The sequence below is a fragment of the Cyprinus carpio genome, chromosome A17 (assembly GCF_018340385.1).
Source record: "Cyprinus carpio isolate SPL01 chromosome A17, ASM1834038v1, whole genome shotgun sequence".
Classification (NCBI taxonomy): domain Eukaryota; kingdom Metazoa; phylum Chordata; class Actinopteri; order Cypriniformes; family Cyprinidae; genus Cyprinus; species Cyprinus carpio.
Genome location: NC_056588.1, coordinates 7210579 through 7228419, shown reverse-complemented (window position 1 = coordinate 7228419; position 17841 = coordinate 7210579). Strand labels below are relative to the sequence as shown.

Sequence of the window (17841 nt, the reverse complement as noted above, 5' to 3'; positions counted from 1 at the left end):
TTTAATAACAGTGTTAATATATTTATCAAATATATTAATAATTGTGTTTTTTTAATCATCTTTAGTGTTGGTTTACTTTTAATACTGCAAGCTAAATGCTGTTTATATGCCTTAAACTTAAAAATGCTATAAAAATAGAATATACATATATTAATTTACATCAGACTTAAAAAGCCAAACCCAGAGAAGGAATCTGCCTCCTCATTACAGAAGTCTACCGTACGCCACTGGGCTGTAATATCCAGTGTGCTGTGCCGTGACTGGTTGGCAGTGCCCTTCAAACTGAGTCTCTGCCAGGGCTTTTAGCGAGAGCCTCCTGCACCGTGAGGTAAACTACAGCATCCCAGAATTCCCCCACCATCCCTCATATTTATTTATGAGGCCTGGCATGGTCTCACACAAAATCAAAAAGCTGTTACGGGCGGCTCTGGATCCATTTAGATAAGGAATTATTGATATCACAAAGGTGTGGGGAGGAAGACAGACACTGGTTTTGGTTTCCTCTCAGCTTGCCTTTACTCTATCTCTTTAATTCACTCTTTAAGCCCCTGAGCAACTTAAAATTAAATTTCCAGTTAATAGAGCCAGGCCTCCACTCTATGCAAACTAGGCATTCTAAAACTAGAAAAACACATAAAGCCACTAAGCTTGTACATGAATATACATGTATACACTTAAGTATTTATATATTTTATATAAATATAAATATAAAATTAGTAATAATTTCCTTGTCATGTAGTAGCGATACAATGCTTTTATTCTAACCTTGTTAGTTTTGAGCCCACAGTGGGGGGAAAAAACACACACAAAACAATTTGAGCAAAGACTCTCAACCAAGAGACTTAGGCACTGTTTGTTAACAAATAGTAGTATGTACGGAGATATTTTGAACATTAATAATAATCGCAGGTCTTTAAATTTAAGAAAATGTGAATGATATAGACACACTCAAGTGTTTTTTTTTATTAACTTTTCCCTAAATATGACCTGGATTCCTCTAGCAGTGTATGTGTTTGAGATTTGTTTGCTGGTTTTATCTTCCACTAGATGAAATCATAAGTGTGATCTAATCATTTAGAAAAGTAATAGCGCAACAAGATGCACAGTTTGAGATGTTATTCATGCCAGAAAAGGCCAAACTTTGTTGAAATCCTTAACACTAACTATCAGTAATTCAAGACGCATTCACTCCATGTCATAATTATTGTAATTCCGAGATGACAACACGTGATGCTCTAGCTGAATTATGTGTTTCTATGGCAACACTATCAACGGCAAAGCGTTCAAGTGCCTGCGGAACTCGTAATTACAACTTGTAAGCTTGGAATGTTCTGAGAGCTACGACTTGGACCATGTGACCGCTGTACCCCCTGACCACCTCCATATTCATTTAGGCGCTACCTCAGAGTCCCAGGATGTGGATAGCTCTGGGTGGAATGTCAAGTGTTGTCAATTACGACATGGTGTGAATGCAGCTTTAAAAGTGATGTTTATCTCTGCTAACACCATTAATCAACATTAATTTAATTCAACTTAACCATTTAAAAGTGTAAAATGGAGTGGATTCTTGTCGGTTATCGTGTTTAGTGTAATATATTCTCATACACATCTGAAAATGCTCTCCTGCACATCCGCTGAGCCATGTGCTTATGCCGTGACACCTCCACACATTTAGATTTACGTGGTCAGTTTTACTTGAGGATGGTTAGTTCTAAAAGATGCTTTCATATGGTTAACCCAAGAAAGGCCCTGCCACTCATTATTCAAAGCAGACTCAATTAACCTTTTGTGAGACAGTGGGCTGTACAAGAGAGGCTGGCCACATTTGTTATCTACCACACCACTGCAGTTCTCTTCTTTAGCAAAGACAGACGTGTTGGTCTGCGGTTTCCACTTGGTTTCTGTCATTTGCTATAGAGAAATGCTCTTTAAGCTGTCATTGAAATGAAAACACCTCACCTTCATAAATATCCTCTCGCCCGCACAGGTTCACGTTGAGTCCAGAGATAGGATCTCTGTAAGACCCTTCCACAATATTGTATTTAATGTCACCTTTTGGTCACATCATCACTTTTTTCTGCACCGGAGCATGCAATATAATCTCTAATCGACACGTAGCTTCTTGTCAAATCCCTCCTCAGTTGAGCAATCGTGCCATCTGAGCTACAAGATGAAGTTCTTAACCGCTCTGTCAGCCTGGTATAAATAGATCCCATCTCTGCTCATCCCATCTCTTTCCTTCCTCACCTAATATTCTTTTGCAAACTTCCTGAACCATTAGCTCAGCTATGCCCTTGAGGGGGACAGAGTTTTGTTTAAAATGTATTTAAATGTATTATTTTATTTAATTAGTTTTATATTTAAATTAGTGCTGTCAAATGATTAATCGGGATTAATTGCATCCAAAATAAAAACTTTTGTTTACATAATATATGTGTGTTTATTGTGCATATTTATTATGTATATATAAATAAACACACATACAGCATATATTTTGAAAATATTTACATGTATTTACATGTATACATTTATATTCATATAATTTATGTAATATATAAATATATTTAATATATAAACGTAACATTTTTCTTAAATATATACATGCATGTGTGTGCATTTATATATACATAAAAAATATAAAAAGTACACACACATATATTTTGTTAAAAAAAATAACTTTTACAAAAAAACAGCACTAATTTAAATGTCTTTATACTATTTTAATAATTTGTATTTATTTTATTTTTTTATTTTCAAACATGCTTTGTCATGTTCAATTGTCGAAATATCTGTACACACACACACACACACACACACACTGTAAAAGATATATTATGCTCACCAATGCTATTTTTTATTATTATTATTATTATCGTTTTAAATTATAGTGTAAAATTAGATTATAATTATAATATTTATAATATATACTGTATTATAATATATATATAAATGTTTTGTAACATTATAAATGTATTCACTGCCATTTTGATCAATGATTTATTGATTTTTTTCTGAATAAGTATTCATTTCTTAAATAAAAAAATTATAATATATATATATATATATATATATATATATATATATATATAAATCATAATATAAATTATTCTGCACATTAAACAAGAGCCCTCAAATATGATGATGGTTCCTCAGTAGGGAATCATCATATTTTAGGGTTCTTGTTTACTAGAGTCCAGCTAGAGTCCACCATGCAACTGTAGCTTCATTTGGACTATGTAACCTCATTCATCTTCAGCCAGGTTTTGTGTCTCTGATCTACCGGTGCAATGTGAGCTCTCTGGCCTGTAGGTCTGCACTTGTCCCTTCGAAAAAAGACTGGGCTCATGGGGCAGGGATCCATTACAGGAGACCATTAAACAACAGATGGCAGGCGAGTCCCAGCCTGTGAGTGTGTGCGCTCGATTGGGCGAAGGAATCAGTGCTGTGGAAAGGGGGTGGATCCCATGGAAAGTGCCACCGCTGCTGCCTCATTCTCAATGACACAACGGCCAGCCGAGCATGTAAATGTGCATCATTTCCTCTAATGATGTGCTGGATGTGTGGCATCATAGGGGGCGTGTTTCAGCAGCCCACCGCTCCCATCCTGCCAGCACAGACGAAGGGACTGCAGGAGAAAGGCGAACTGAAGCACTCGCTGGGGCGGCATCTGTGATTAATCACCCTGCCACAATACTTTCTTACTTTCTTTCTTTCTTTCTTTCTTTCTTTCTTTCTTTCTTTCTTTCTTTCGTTCTTCTATTTCGTTCATTCGTTTTAGTTTTGTTTGCCCATTTTGTAATTTGTTCTTTTGTTTCTTTGTTTATTCTTTCGATTCTTTCTCTTTCTCTCTCCCTCTCACTTTCACATTCTCACTCTTTCTTATTCTTATTCTTTTTTCTTTTTTTCTGTTAGCTCATTCTTTCTTTTCTTTGGTTTGGTTGTTCTTTTGTTCTTTCATATCATTACAAGAAAATAAAAGTTAGCATTTCTGTTTTTAAATCATCCATAAGGTTTTTTTTTTTTCTTTTTTTCCTACGCTTGCATAGCATTACTGTAAATCCAATATTTGGTTGTATTTCAGGATGTTGAAATATCAGTTATACTTAGCTTGAGGGTCTTAGAAAAGTGCATGTGGTCTTTTTTTTGGCATTGGTGTATGGTAGTAAAGAAGCATGTGGGTGGCTGGACATCTTTGGCGTTGGTGAATTGTTGGACCCTGTAAATATCCAGACTCAGCCCTCTTTGCTTCAGCGGTTACCACCCTCGCAGAGTGCAGGCTGTCCCAGTGCTTCCTGTATCCATATGTGCTGTTCTCTACAATCACTGTTATTCCATGCCAAACCCAAGACCAAGCTTTTTTTCCCAAAAATAATTATAGATGAAGCATTTATGATTTATGCTTATGTTTTTTTAATTAATTTTATGTATGCATTTATGTATGTATATATTTCCCTTTTTTTCCCAGTTGCACAATTACTTTTGGTGCCGCTTGTATTTCAGAAATGATAGACTTCACTTTTTCAGTAACAGCTTTGGCAAATTTGAGTAATTCTTTATTTACTGATTCTAACAGCCAATGTAGTACATAGATGTGCCTTTTCATCATAAAGTGAACAGCCAAATTTACTTGGAGGCTGCAAGTATTTTTTAAAGTCATAAAAAATTAGAAACGAAACGGAACTGTAGCATTTGTGCTGGCATATGTGGTCCTACAGTGTGAATCTGGAGTGTGCCGTAGAAATGACTCGACAATCTGTCCCCTCTGAAGAGGCCCTGAGGAGAAGACTCTACTACACTGCTCTGTGGTGCATCTTGAGACGGTTCCTTACTCTCTGTAAAAAACACAGAAAAACAACTTTTCCAGACTTTCAACATAAACATTTTTGCAGTAAATGAGGATACATTCATAAATAGGATACATTTTATGTTTTAAATGTATAATAGCAGAAGTGATAGACTTATGTTTGTTTGGCCTTTTCTGTACTTATCACTAAGGAGTTTTTTATTGAAAGGTTTAAAGGAATAGCTCACCCAAGAAATTAAAATTTGTTGAAAAATGTGCTCAAACTCATCTACATCATGGATGGCCTGAGGGTGTTTCTTCATCGGAACAGATCTGGAGAAATTTAGCATTATATCACTTGCTTGCCAATGGATCCTCTGCAGTGAATGGGTGCCATCAGTCAGAATGAAAGTTCAAACATCTGATTAAAAACAAAAATCCACAAGTAATCCACACAACTGTGGATTTAAAAAAAAAACGGTTTGTAATAAACAAATCCATCAAGACATTTTAACCTAAAAACATTGTTCACAACTAAAATACGAGTCCTCTAGCCATAATATTGCTTTTTTCAGTGATAGTCATTTCCTCTGAATCAGGAGAGGAAATATGGACAGATCAAGCAAGTGAAAACAGCTCAGAACATTTCTAAACTAATATGTTGGTGGATTTTGATGTGAGAGGACAATAGGGGGTGGACTTTTTCAATGGTGAATGCATTATTAAGGATTATGCACTCACATTTTGACCAGAAGTGGTTTAAAGTTCAAATGCCTTGATTTGTTTGTTTCTTTTTTTTTTTCTTCTTCTTCATAAGATTGATGGACTGTCGTGTGGATTACTGTGGATTATTGTAATATTTTTATCAGCTGTTTGAATTTAGGGTTAGGGTTAGACGGCACCCATTCACTGCTGGGAATGCTAAAATGATCAAATTCTGTTAAGATGAAGAAACAAACTTATCTACATCTTGGATGGTCTGATGGTGAATACATGTTCAGCAAATTTTCCTCTTTGTGTGAACTTCCTTTAATAATATAACCACCTTGTTTACATTAAATGCTAGAATTTCACATCACAAAACTGTCTTTTATAAAAATGAAATATTAAAATGACACATCAATCGTGAAAGAGGAAAAAGCGAAAAAGAAAACAAAAGCCATCTCTTGTTGCTTTTGATAGGGCACTACAAAGATGGGAAAATAGCTTTATTTATTTATTTATTTATTTTAAAAAGATGATAAAAATGAATAAAGCAGTGGTGCGTTAGTTCAAAAGCTGATAAATACCCTCTGGGTTTCTCCTCTAGCATGATAAGAGATTAAAATATTACCATAAACACTGCATTATCTCACTCACCAGAGTTTCTCTCCCATACGCCCCACAGCAGAATGTTATCTCTCCATCTCCTCAGCATGAATATCTGCTCCATTAGCAAGCCATTCATCCACCCAACACACTGGCTCTGCTCTGAATAGGACCATAACACTGCTAAAAGTGATTGCATATCTTTTTCTTGTGAGACTGGTTTGATGCCAAACGTTGTTCCCCATTACAGTTTCTTTTGCATTAGCTTCAAAGGCTATAATGGTGCCTGTGCAAAAATGTTTTAAAGGCTTTTGTCTATCTACAAACCTCAGTCATGTCAAGTGTAATCATGTCATCTTTGATTATAAATGCATTTCATGAGAACGCCACAATTCATTTTACTACAGAAAAAATAATGCAGGATAAGAAATGAACGGTCTCTTTAATATAATATAATAATATAATTGAATATATAATATAATATACTTGAATATAATGTGTGATTGCAGAGAAGATTTGGAGCCTTAACTAGCTAAACATTGCCAAACCTCGCTTTTACAAGCAGAACTTTACAAAACCTTAAAATATAAGACTAGGCGTAACTTGTCACTAGAAGAAACGTAAAGAATGTTTTAATTTGAAGTTTGCTTTATGTATGTATTTATTTATTTTATATTTTTTGTTAAAATCACACAAATATCACAAATCTAATATTGCTTTTGATTTGTATATTGTTTAGTTTTCTGATTAATAGATTATTTATAATGCCCATTATCCACATATTATTTTAAGATAGTCTTTAATTAAATATCCAGGATTTAATTATACTTGTAAATTGGTGAACGCTTTTGATATGATTATAAATGACCCCTAAATTGCATTTTGTTAAGTGCAAAGATCAGTTGTATAGGATACAAGTTGTATAGACTATTAATACTATGGTTTTACTGTTGATACTTTTTTAATGACTTCATGTTTTCTTTTTTTTCCTTTTTTTTTAAGGAAATCTTCAGTCCTCATTCATTGTAAGTGTATCTTTAAAATGTTTCCATTTGTGTTCCACTGTAGCAAGTCATACAGGTTGGAACAACATATGGGCGATTAAATGATTATGGAATGTACGTTTTTGGGTGAATTATTCCTTTTTAATACATTTATGGTCATATGGTATTTTCGGGTTCTTTCCTGCCTGTCCATCAACCCAGTGTTACTGAACAGTGAGATTCATGATTATGTGATTGAGACTGCACATACATAATGTAACATTTACAAAAGCTGTTTGCTTCAAATCAACAAACCAAAAACACCAAATGTAAAGCAGGTGACATGGAAAAAAAAGTAAATGATGTGAGATACTCGTCAGTGTGAGAGAATGTGGCTCCAAAAGAAGCTGATTTATTTAGTGCTGTAAAAAGATCATATTTAATCTCTGAAGCACTAATCTCTTTTTTTTGACGCTTTGCTTCTGATTATAAGCGTCCCAGCTGTGCCTACTTCCCCATTCATGGAGCAGAGTCTTGTGGCTTGTTTTACAGCTTCTTTCAATGTAATTAACATCGCAAACAGTCACAACGCTCTATGGCTCGCCTGTCAGTCCCAAGCTTTCTGTGTTTAGGTCAAAGGCATCTTCACATTTCCTTGCAAAAGGGCTCTGCCTCCTCAAATGCTCTACATTTTTGCTCTAGTCTTGTTATGCTGATCCATTTCTCAAGGAAATCTGAATTTTCTTGCCCAATGTTCAGATCAAGTAAATTGAAAAGAGGTTATGCACTTAACAGCACAAGTAATGACTAATTACGGCACTTTTCATGCATGCTGGTATGTACCTTTCAATAGCTGCATGCTGACATGCAATTTCTTAGATTTTAAACATTTTAAACCTGACATATCATATTCACATCCAGAGTGTTCCAGTGTGTCCGTGAAATATTTTAGCACTCACCAGGTGATATGTGAAAAAGCACTTTTAAGACGTTAACAACCCTTTGTCATAATTGCAGGTGGACAGGCTGGGTTGCTTAAATCTTACCGATTCCACTAGTGAGCCTAAAATGAGCGTAAAATGGCAGTTTCTGCAACAAGGTGATCACGGTAATTTATTATTATTATTATTACGGCTCCAAAACCTGGTGTGTGTGTATTCAATTATTCAATGATTGTGCTTTACCAAAAAAAAAAAAAAAAAAAAAAAAAAAAAAAAAAAAAAATATATATATATATATTATATATATATATATATCTATATATATATATATATTTTTTTTTTTTTTTTTTTTTTTTTTTTTTTTTGCTTGGTCATTTATATTGAAAGTGTGTTTACTTACAACGTGTTTCCTATTCATTTATACAAAGAACACATTAAAATTGAACATTAAAAAGGCACATTGAAATTGTTAGTAATTATAATGACTTACTGGTACATTCTACTTTGTATATGTTACTGTAATTCATATAATGCTATCTTATGCCTTTAGAAGATAAGGAGTGTTGTGGAATGTTGTCATACTGTATATTTAGTGCCCTTGTCATTTTGGAGCTTGAACACCCCTCTGTGTTTTGCCATATGAAAAAAGAGCAGTGTGAACATTCTTAAGAATGTCTCATTTTGTGTTCTACTGAAGTTCAAGCGTTGTGATTCCCAGTGATATGAATGAAGATTTGAAACCCCTGTCCTTTTGTTAATCATAGAACTTTCTTGTGCATTTCCAATTTGTGGCTAGTTTCTATGGTAGGCGTGTCAGTGTTTGGATCTTAAAGGGGAAAATGATTACAAGAAGTTTTAATTATACCTCAGAGACACAAGGGAAATGTGAGCTCACCACAGCCATTATAGTGTCAGGAGAGGCAGCAGTATGGCGCTCATCATCACAAAGAGTATGTTGCTTGTGATTATACATATGCAATTGTGTAAGAAACCTTCTTATTATTCCTGCCAAACGTCTTCAAAATGAATGCGTACAACATGAAAGCAGGCAAATGAGAAACATCCTCCAGAACACACAGCTGAACACAAAGCTCTTTGAATTGTAAATGAAGTCGCTGTACCATGTGCCTCCATACTGTGCTATACAAAGGTTATTGGCGGTGACCACCTGCTGTTATATATTGGAAGGAACACTGATGTGGCTATTAGCATGTCACGTCTAGACTTTTAATGTAGCCTTGGCTACTATCAAACGAAATGTAAGGTGCCAAAACTAATAATACTTGTCTGTCTTGCCTGAATTCGAATGTTTAAAATTTTAGAAAAATGCTCAATTCGATAAATAATAGAGAGCAATTATCTTCATAGATGTTGAGTGTGTTGTTTTCAGTTGTGTTCAAGTATGTTGAAAAGAAATACATGTGGTTCTGAGAGTAAGTATTAGCTGCTGTGCTTTCTTTCATATTTGTTTTATTGTTTTTTTTAACGTTTGTGTTAACAGCCTCTTACTTTGATCTGCTCTGTGAAGAGTTGTGACTTTCTTCATTTCGATACAGACATCACTGAAAATAATGATAACTTGCAGTTCACTAAGTGAGTAAGATGTTGATTCAGTAACCATTCTGATGGGTTCAGTTGAGTGAATTCAAGATGGTAACTCATCTTTAAGAACTATTAATTAAAAGAACTGCATTTGTTTGTGAATTGGTCACAATGTCTATTTTTTTGGTTCATAAGAGTCATTTCTGTGAATTGAATTGCACTCGTCACATTTTATGTTTTTGATTCCTTAACAAGAATTGGTTCATAAAAGTAATTTGTTCACAAATTAAATTACACTAGTCACCTTCTATATTTTTGATTGCTTAACAAGAACTGGTAAATAGTCATTTAATCAGACAACAATACTAAAATTGTCACATTTTGATTCCTTAATCACAACACATCCACAGATGAATAATAGTAGTCAATTGATTAATTAATTGAAATTGATAACTGGTCATGTTGTATGTTTTCGTTTCAGTAAAAATAACTGAATGTTTTATTGTGTTTGATAGCTCTTGGTAACTCCCAAATTGGGATATCTGGTGAAAATAATATTGTGCAAATTAAAGGTATTTCATCTAATCTGATTAAGTTCTTTTTTATTTTATTTGTAGCACTAATGCCACTGCTCAGAAATAGCGGAAGTGTAATACCTAGTCTGTGTCAACTTCATTTAATTCCAGTTATCTCCCCAATTATTTACAATAAGTTTAATAGTTTACTTACTACTTTCTCTATCAATAAAAATTAGTAAAAAGCCCCCAAATTTTTGTACCTGCAAATTGTTTCCTAGTACTGTTCCTACACAGTAGCAAAAAAATTAACAGCGACCCAAGCAGTGTTCCACCTCCACACCAAATCAAATTAGCCAGATGCCCCAAGGCTAGAGATCTGAGTTCATTTGCTTTTTAAACCTCCCAGATGAAACATTTGGCTCTTAAACGTTCCTTGTAAAAACGTCAGCATTCATCACAGCAGCCCCTCAGGCTTCAGAAACGCACAGCCCTCACGATTGTTTTTTGAAAACGACGTCTGATTCTTCTGCCCGTATGGACCTTCCAAAATCTTTGCATCCTTGTTCTTCATGATGTGCTTGAGTGTTATAATTGCTTGCATCATGCAATTACCCCCGTCTGCAACCTTTCCAAGTCATCATGCTTACTCCAAGTTGTTCTTTGCAGGAAGCTAGAGATGTAATGGCTTCAAGGAGTCTGGACTGTCAGTGCTGCAGCAGTAGGGTAATGTATGTCATGGCATATGCAGTTGGTGATTGGAAGCCTTTGGGATCGTCACTTTTCCCAATGCGTGTGCATGAGTGAGCTCCCCGAGGGCCCGCTGTGTCGTTTCTGAGCCGGCGTGTGAATGAGAGGCCTGTCAGAGTTTCAGCCCACAGCCGATAGATTCACAAGCTTGCAGACTGCCCAGAAAAATTAGGAAAACCTTCCTTTGGGAGTTTCCGCAGTCTATAGAGAGTTTGGCATATTAGCTGTTGTGATCACTCATAATATGTTATGTTTTATTCACAGCAGCTCATGTAGAAATTGAAATGAGTACCTCAGAGAAGAAAGAAAAGAAGTCTTTTGTGGAGTCACTCTGGCGAGACCTTGATTTCAAGATGGTCTTTTATCGTGAGCAATTATTGCGCAATTACTTGAATGGGATTCGTGAGAGCCAGGCACAGTGGTGGTTAACGCCAGACCAGGCGTAATCAATTCTCTCCTGTGTCTATGCTTTTCTCTTTCTTCGAGGCGTTACTCCTTTTCACGGCTCTCTTCAACTTGGTGCTCTCGAGGCTTCCAGCTTTTTTTTTTTTTTTTTGTATTTTTGCATGCAGTTCAGTGGTTCCCTTGGAACAGTCTACTATGCAGGGGCACTTGAAGTCTTAATGAAACCTCATAGAAAAAGAAAAAGAAATATTTCTTTTTTGTTTTTTTTGTTTTTTTTTTTTTCTTTTTTTTCTTTTTTACTGAAGAGAGAAACCTGAGAGAAAGAAAAGATTAAGGAAATGATGACAGTGAAAACAACATCCCAAACAAAAACCTCCTGACACATTGCCCAGGAGATTGTATGTTGTGGGCTTCAAAGCAGCTGATTGTGATTAGATTCAGTACTTCATGGTCTCAATTGGTGGTCAATATATCGACATGATCTCATTAGTAATTGTAGGTAATAGTAGGTGTTCATTTATAAAGTGTACTGTAGTTCTACAGTAGCACACATACTGTATGCTTGTATAGCAATGAAAAGTCGATGTAAATATACACAATGACAAAAAATTAAGCATTTTGCATATAACAACTTGTGTACAAATGTTTGCAAGCCGTTTTAGATTAATAGAATATAGAATAGTCATTTGCTTAATTTGCTGCTTTTTTAAAAAAATTCCATAGATGTCTGTTTCAAATAAATTATGTTCTTCTGATATTAAATTTATATTTAAAATGCAAGAAAAAAAAACTATAAATAAATTATAATGAGATTTCACATTTGACTGTTTTTGCTGAATTTGTACACATTTTTGGTGAGTATAAGAGACTTTTAAAAACATCAATCTAACAAATTTAGAACAGTAGTGCATGTGTAAACATTACATATGAATACTTAACAATAATAATGACATCAGGTTGGATAATATCGGTTTACAGTATATCTGGTTATGATGTTGTTGGTTTTAAAATACCAAATATTGGCCTATTAAACAATTTATCCCAATGGCTGTTCATCTTAAAATGGCAAATTGTGTCTGCCAAGTGTGTGTGTTGAGCGCGTTTGCTTGTGGGAAACACTGTGAGGTGTCACTCCTGTAAAATGCTCTGGTATTGTCCGTGACCCCCACAGTTTCTCTGGCTTGAAGAGCTGGGATGCTGACCCTGAAGATCTCAGGGAAAGGGCTGAATCTGCAGATTTGCCTGCCTGGGAACATTCTATGATTTCAGGACTGAAAATGGTGAACACATTTCCAGCTGCCCTGTCTCCAACGGAGCTCATGGGAGGCAGCTCCTTTGCCTTTGTTGCTTCCTCTATAATTTCACAAAAGTACAGGCGATGGCAAGGGAAGAATTTAAGTGGTTTGTCGCTCTTTATTTGTGGATTATGGTGGCAGGGAGGGAGGAGAAGAGAAGGTGACAAACGCAAGATGTTGCCTTTTGCTGCTTAAGAGTACATCCCCCTCAGAGAGCACAAATTCAATCCTGAGTCAAGCTGACTTTCATCTTGAGTGCATCTTGATCACCTCTAATAGTTTAAAGATAAAGATAAAGAGTTAATAGGTTAATTCTTCTGGACTGGTTAACACTAAAATGTCATTGACTTGAATCTGCAGTCCAGTAAGGTTAAAGGAAGATAAATGAATCCATTACTCCAGTCTTCATTGTCACATGATCCTTCAGAAATCATTCTGAAATGCTGATTTGCTGCTCAAGAAACATTGTTATATATTTTTGTGGAAACCATAATACATAATTCTCTGATAAACGAGCAGCATTTATTTTAGAAACATTATATTTTGCAACATTATAAATGTCTTTACAGTCAGTTGATCTATTTAATGCTTCCCAATGCGTTTGATTCCATCCTTTTCATTTCAAAGTAATTTCCAAGTTCAGAAAATGAATTTAGTTTGCATTTAAACAGGAATGCTCAACTGTTGGCATTTTGTATTGCTGAACAATTTTTTGTGTTTGTGTAATTAAGATAAGATCACCATTCTCACCAGGATGAATAATAACGGTCCGCAAAGAAAGGATTTCTCTAAAAGAATAATGGAAAACTCAGTTATAAAAATGTTAATTGGCTTTGCTGCAAAAGGAAACTATTGGATTTATCTGCAGTAAATACTGTGAGACACACAGTTATGTCTTTTAGTGCAGGAAAGCAAGGCTTCTCTTTATTTGATTCAGTGCAGGCTGTCAGTGTGTGTCTGAACGTGGATATGTTGAGTTATCTTTGAGCCATCTATGATATTGAAGGTATTTATAGTTTCGTAACACATGCACACACATTTTTGAAAACCCCTTATATTTATTAGGAAGTATTCATGCAGAAATCTGCTTAATTCCAAATGTTTCACAAACTCACATTTATATACGATTGATCTTTTTGGTTATGCTATTAGTTTCAGTGGGGATGGTGGGTAGTTTATCAAAATCTAAAGCTAAAATTAACTAATGCACACAACTTACACAGGCTAAAACCACTAAGCAACTGCATTACAACAATAATTAATAATAATATAATACAATAATAAAAAAATATAATATAAAATAATATAATATAATATAATATAATATAATAATGATTTATATATTATATTTATTATACTATAATATTTTATTATTATATTATACTATATTATATAGTTATTGTTGTCATTGATCAAGACTCCTTAGAACAGAGAAATTAGTGATAAAATTGAGTTGCCGTTTGATTTTATTTTATTTTAATTTATTTAGATTTTTTATTGAATTTTACTTTATTTTTTAGAGCTTTTAGACCTGCTTTACAGTAGAATTGAACTCTGTTTGCATCATTGAATCATTATTTTCCTGTTTATCCCCGTAAAGTATTTTATTTTTCAATTCTGCACATCTTAATTTGTCAACAGGTGAATGAATGTCACAACCTCATTGGTCAGTCAATAGGCAGGCTTTAGTTGTTTTGAGGGCCGCTCACACTGGTATCTCTCTCCTCTGTTTGTGTATCCCCTCTGCGGCAGTCTCAGCTGACTGTGATTACAGTGAGGCACAATAATGGCTCCGGCTGCTCAGCGGGAGGTCAGAGGTCACACTGTGCTATCAGGCCATCGCAGGCACTGGCTGATCTGTGCTCCCAGTCATCTGGGGCTTTAGATAAGCTTGCACGAAAAAAAGAGACAAAACTCTGATTATCTGATCATTTCAGAAAGGACAAACTGGGTCAACTGTGTGAACGCTCCGGCAAAAACAAAATGACAAAAATGAGAAAGGACAGTGAGGCAAAATGGTACAAAAATACAAATGCCAGACTTGTGCTTTGCGTGCTATGCAGGACATATTGAAACCAGAGGGAATTAGTGTACAATTGAGGTTTGATACAGCGGCTTCTGTAGCGAATGCTGTTGTAGTACTGTGGGCTGGGCATATTGCATATGACAAGAGACAGGCTAGTCTAATGACTAAAGCTCTCTAGGGATTCCTTCTTGACCTCTGCTGTAGCTAATTGCTTCCATTATTCTTGTCCCACTGTGTAAAGAATGGAGATGGGAGTAGGAGGAGCCTATCATAGCCCTCTCCCCTACAGGCTTTGAATGACAGATGCAAAAGAAGTGACTCAGCAGGGGGTCAGTGTGTGATGCAAAATCTTGCTTGACTCTTACGTCATAGAATGAGGGTTAAACTGTCATTTTATAAAGCAACACACTATATATGGTGTATAATCTCAATATAAATTGAATATAGAGGTAAAAATCAGCCATTTTTGTGTCAAGAGATTTTATGTGTCAAATCATACACACACACACACACACACACGCACACACACAAATTTATCTGCATGGCTATAGTGTAATGAGAGCTTTCCCAGAGATATGGTTGCATAACTCATGCAGAGTGGCAAATGCTAGCCATATGTTGTAGAGGCACCTCGGAAGAGCCGGAAGGTCCCTGTGAGCAACTAGCCATGGTCAGGTTCACATTAGCCTAAATCAGACAGGTTATCTGTGTACAAAAAACACTTAGTTTGGATGGTTGACACCAACTATGTCCACCTGCTGAGTCCATTGGTGTTGCTATAAAATTCTTTTGATGGGGGCTGATTTGTTTTGCTATACACGAAGGCCAGATATCTGGCATAGCATCCTTAGACTGAATAGTTACTGCTTATGCTGATTGGAAAGTTTTATAAATGGGCTACTAATTAAGTATTTATTTGAATAATGAAATAAGGTATCTACAAGGGTGCTCTCAGTTTCAGATAATGACCGCTGCAGTCTGCTCACTTTGCTTTGTTTAATCAGGTTTGCCTGTGAAATAATTGGTGTTTCTTACTGTTGGAAAGACAGGATCCTCTGAACACAAAGTCTACACACATTCCCACACATTTTTCTTTCCTGGTGTTGGCTGTACAATTTTGGACTCACCTGCTGTGCAACTGTTTGAATGAGCCAGTTTATTATTGTGTTAAAAGCTATTTCAGATAAACCTGCCTGTAGACAGTAAAAACAAAACAAACCATCTTTTCATATTTTACATGATGGTCAGTCTGTTATTTTCTAAGGTGGCTTTCTTGGAAAGGAAAGGTTGCAAAGTATCCTGGAGTTTATTTCAATAGTAGAAATGATAACTAAATAGAACGTGTTCAGGTTGGGAAGTGTGATGACAAACTTTGTTACCAATGCCTAGTCTGAAAGTTTAAAAAGCTTTAAAGCTTGAAGGTTTTATTCAGACAAAATCAGAAAAAGTCAGATTGACCAGTTAAAACTCAGACTGTATCAGACATATTAGGCTAGCTCAGAGCCCATTATTAGACTTCACCAGACCGCCAATAATCCACATCAAAAATACACATTAACATGCTTTTGTATGTTCCCATTATATTTTATTATGTTAGTAATCATTGCTAGAATTTTAACACACTGATAGCTAGGTGTTGCTGTTCTGTTTTTAGCATGTTTAAGTATTGCAAGCATGTTTTAACATGTTTCTAGCAATGTTTGGTGTAGCTTGAATACACTTTAAGAATAAATAAATGAAAAAAGTTGCACCCTTGGATGAAAGTCTGCGAATTTGGGCCTGTTCAGAGGTCTGCTACAGGACATTTGTAAGTTAGAAAATATCTAGAAACTTGAGTCAGAACATTCTGAAGGTCTACGCCAACATTAGAGAATATGCCTTGAAAGCTGTGGTAGGAGTTATGAATAGCAATTTGGGGTCAATTTTGATAATAATAAGCTTAAATTTTAGATATTGGCTTTGTCACGTAAACATAATTAACTTCATGATTAACTTACAATGTAAGGAGAGAAGAAGCCAATGAGAGGAACTGGGGTGTTTCTGTATATCATTTATTTATAGAGTTGTTGTTTCTGCCAGGAACTGGCAAATCTTAGTCATGACACAAAGAAGCTCTATTTTTATCTGGTTGTGTCACTAAAAAAGCTTCACATTCACAGAGGCAAAACTTTGTTTGTGATATTCATAACTACCTCATGCTCTGTTCTTTTGCATGTTACTCATAACTTATCATTCTGGATGCCTTCCAGATGTCAACAGGCAGGATCAGGGCCATTTGCAGGGGAAATTTCTGCATGAATGCATAAGGTGAGAAGTGTCTGTTTCTCAGTGGTCCTACACCTGAGACGGCAGACCCTGGCATCATGCTTCTGGTTCACCCCGTGCTGCTCAGCTGACACAGATGGCAGAAGTCCAACCTGGATGATGATCAAATCTGCTAACTTAGTCATCAGATGAGTTGGAGCCATTCACTCTATTTTCTTAATTCTGCTTTTGGAATTTGGCTGCTTCCAAATTGGAGCTGACGATTTTTGGACTCATTATGAGCAAACAAGGCTTCTGATGCAGATTAACTTGCCTTTTATATAGCTCAAATATTTTCAGATTTTAGATGGGTTTCATAAGCAGTATCTTTAGTTAAAGAGCATACACTCTCAGAAAAAAGGTGCCAAAGTTGTCACTAGGGCGGTATCTTTTCAAAAGGCACACCTTCGTACCTAAAGAGTCCATATTGGTACCTTAAATGTACATATTAATACCTAAAGTGTACATACCTAAAAGGTACAAAAGTGCTCCTTTTGAAAAGGTACCGCCACAGTGACAGCTTTTGTACCTTTTTTTCTGAGTGTGTATAGTCATGGGTTTTTGAAAAAAAAAAAAAAAAAAACACCAATAAAAAAAACATTCAAAAAAGTAAACAAAAAAAAAACATGAAAAATAAAGATATTGTCTCTCAAAAGAAAGAGTCAACTCTGTAACACTTGTGTGTTAACATCATGTCTAACACACCTGTTACCTATATACGTCACAAGGTAACACATTTGCATAATTTCCACCTTCCTGTGAAATACGAACACTCTGACATGCCAACAAACACTTCCGCAACACTTAGTGTGTTAACATCATGTCTAACACAGTTCATGTGCACTTCAAATAAGTAAATACTACTAATGAATGCAATAAAACTGCTGTCACATCACATAAAGTACCACATACAAAGTTTAAACTTACCACTGAGAAACGTCCTGATCAAGTCGTGCTTGTGATGGAGTTTCCGGTTGAGCGACTACATT

At 35.4% G+C, this 17841-nt stretch overlaps 1 pseudogene; it reads left to right on the top strand.

Annotated features, from left to right (window-relative positions):
• LOC109110844 overlaps positions 1–17841 on the top strand; it is a 101307-nt pseudogene that overhangs the window by 32925 nt on the left and 50541 nt on the right.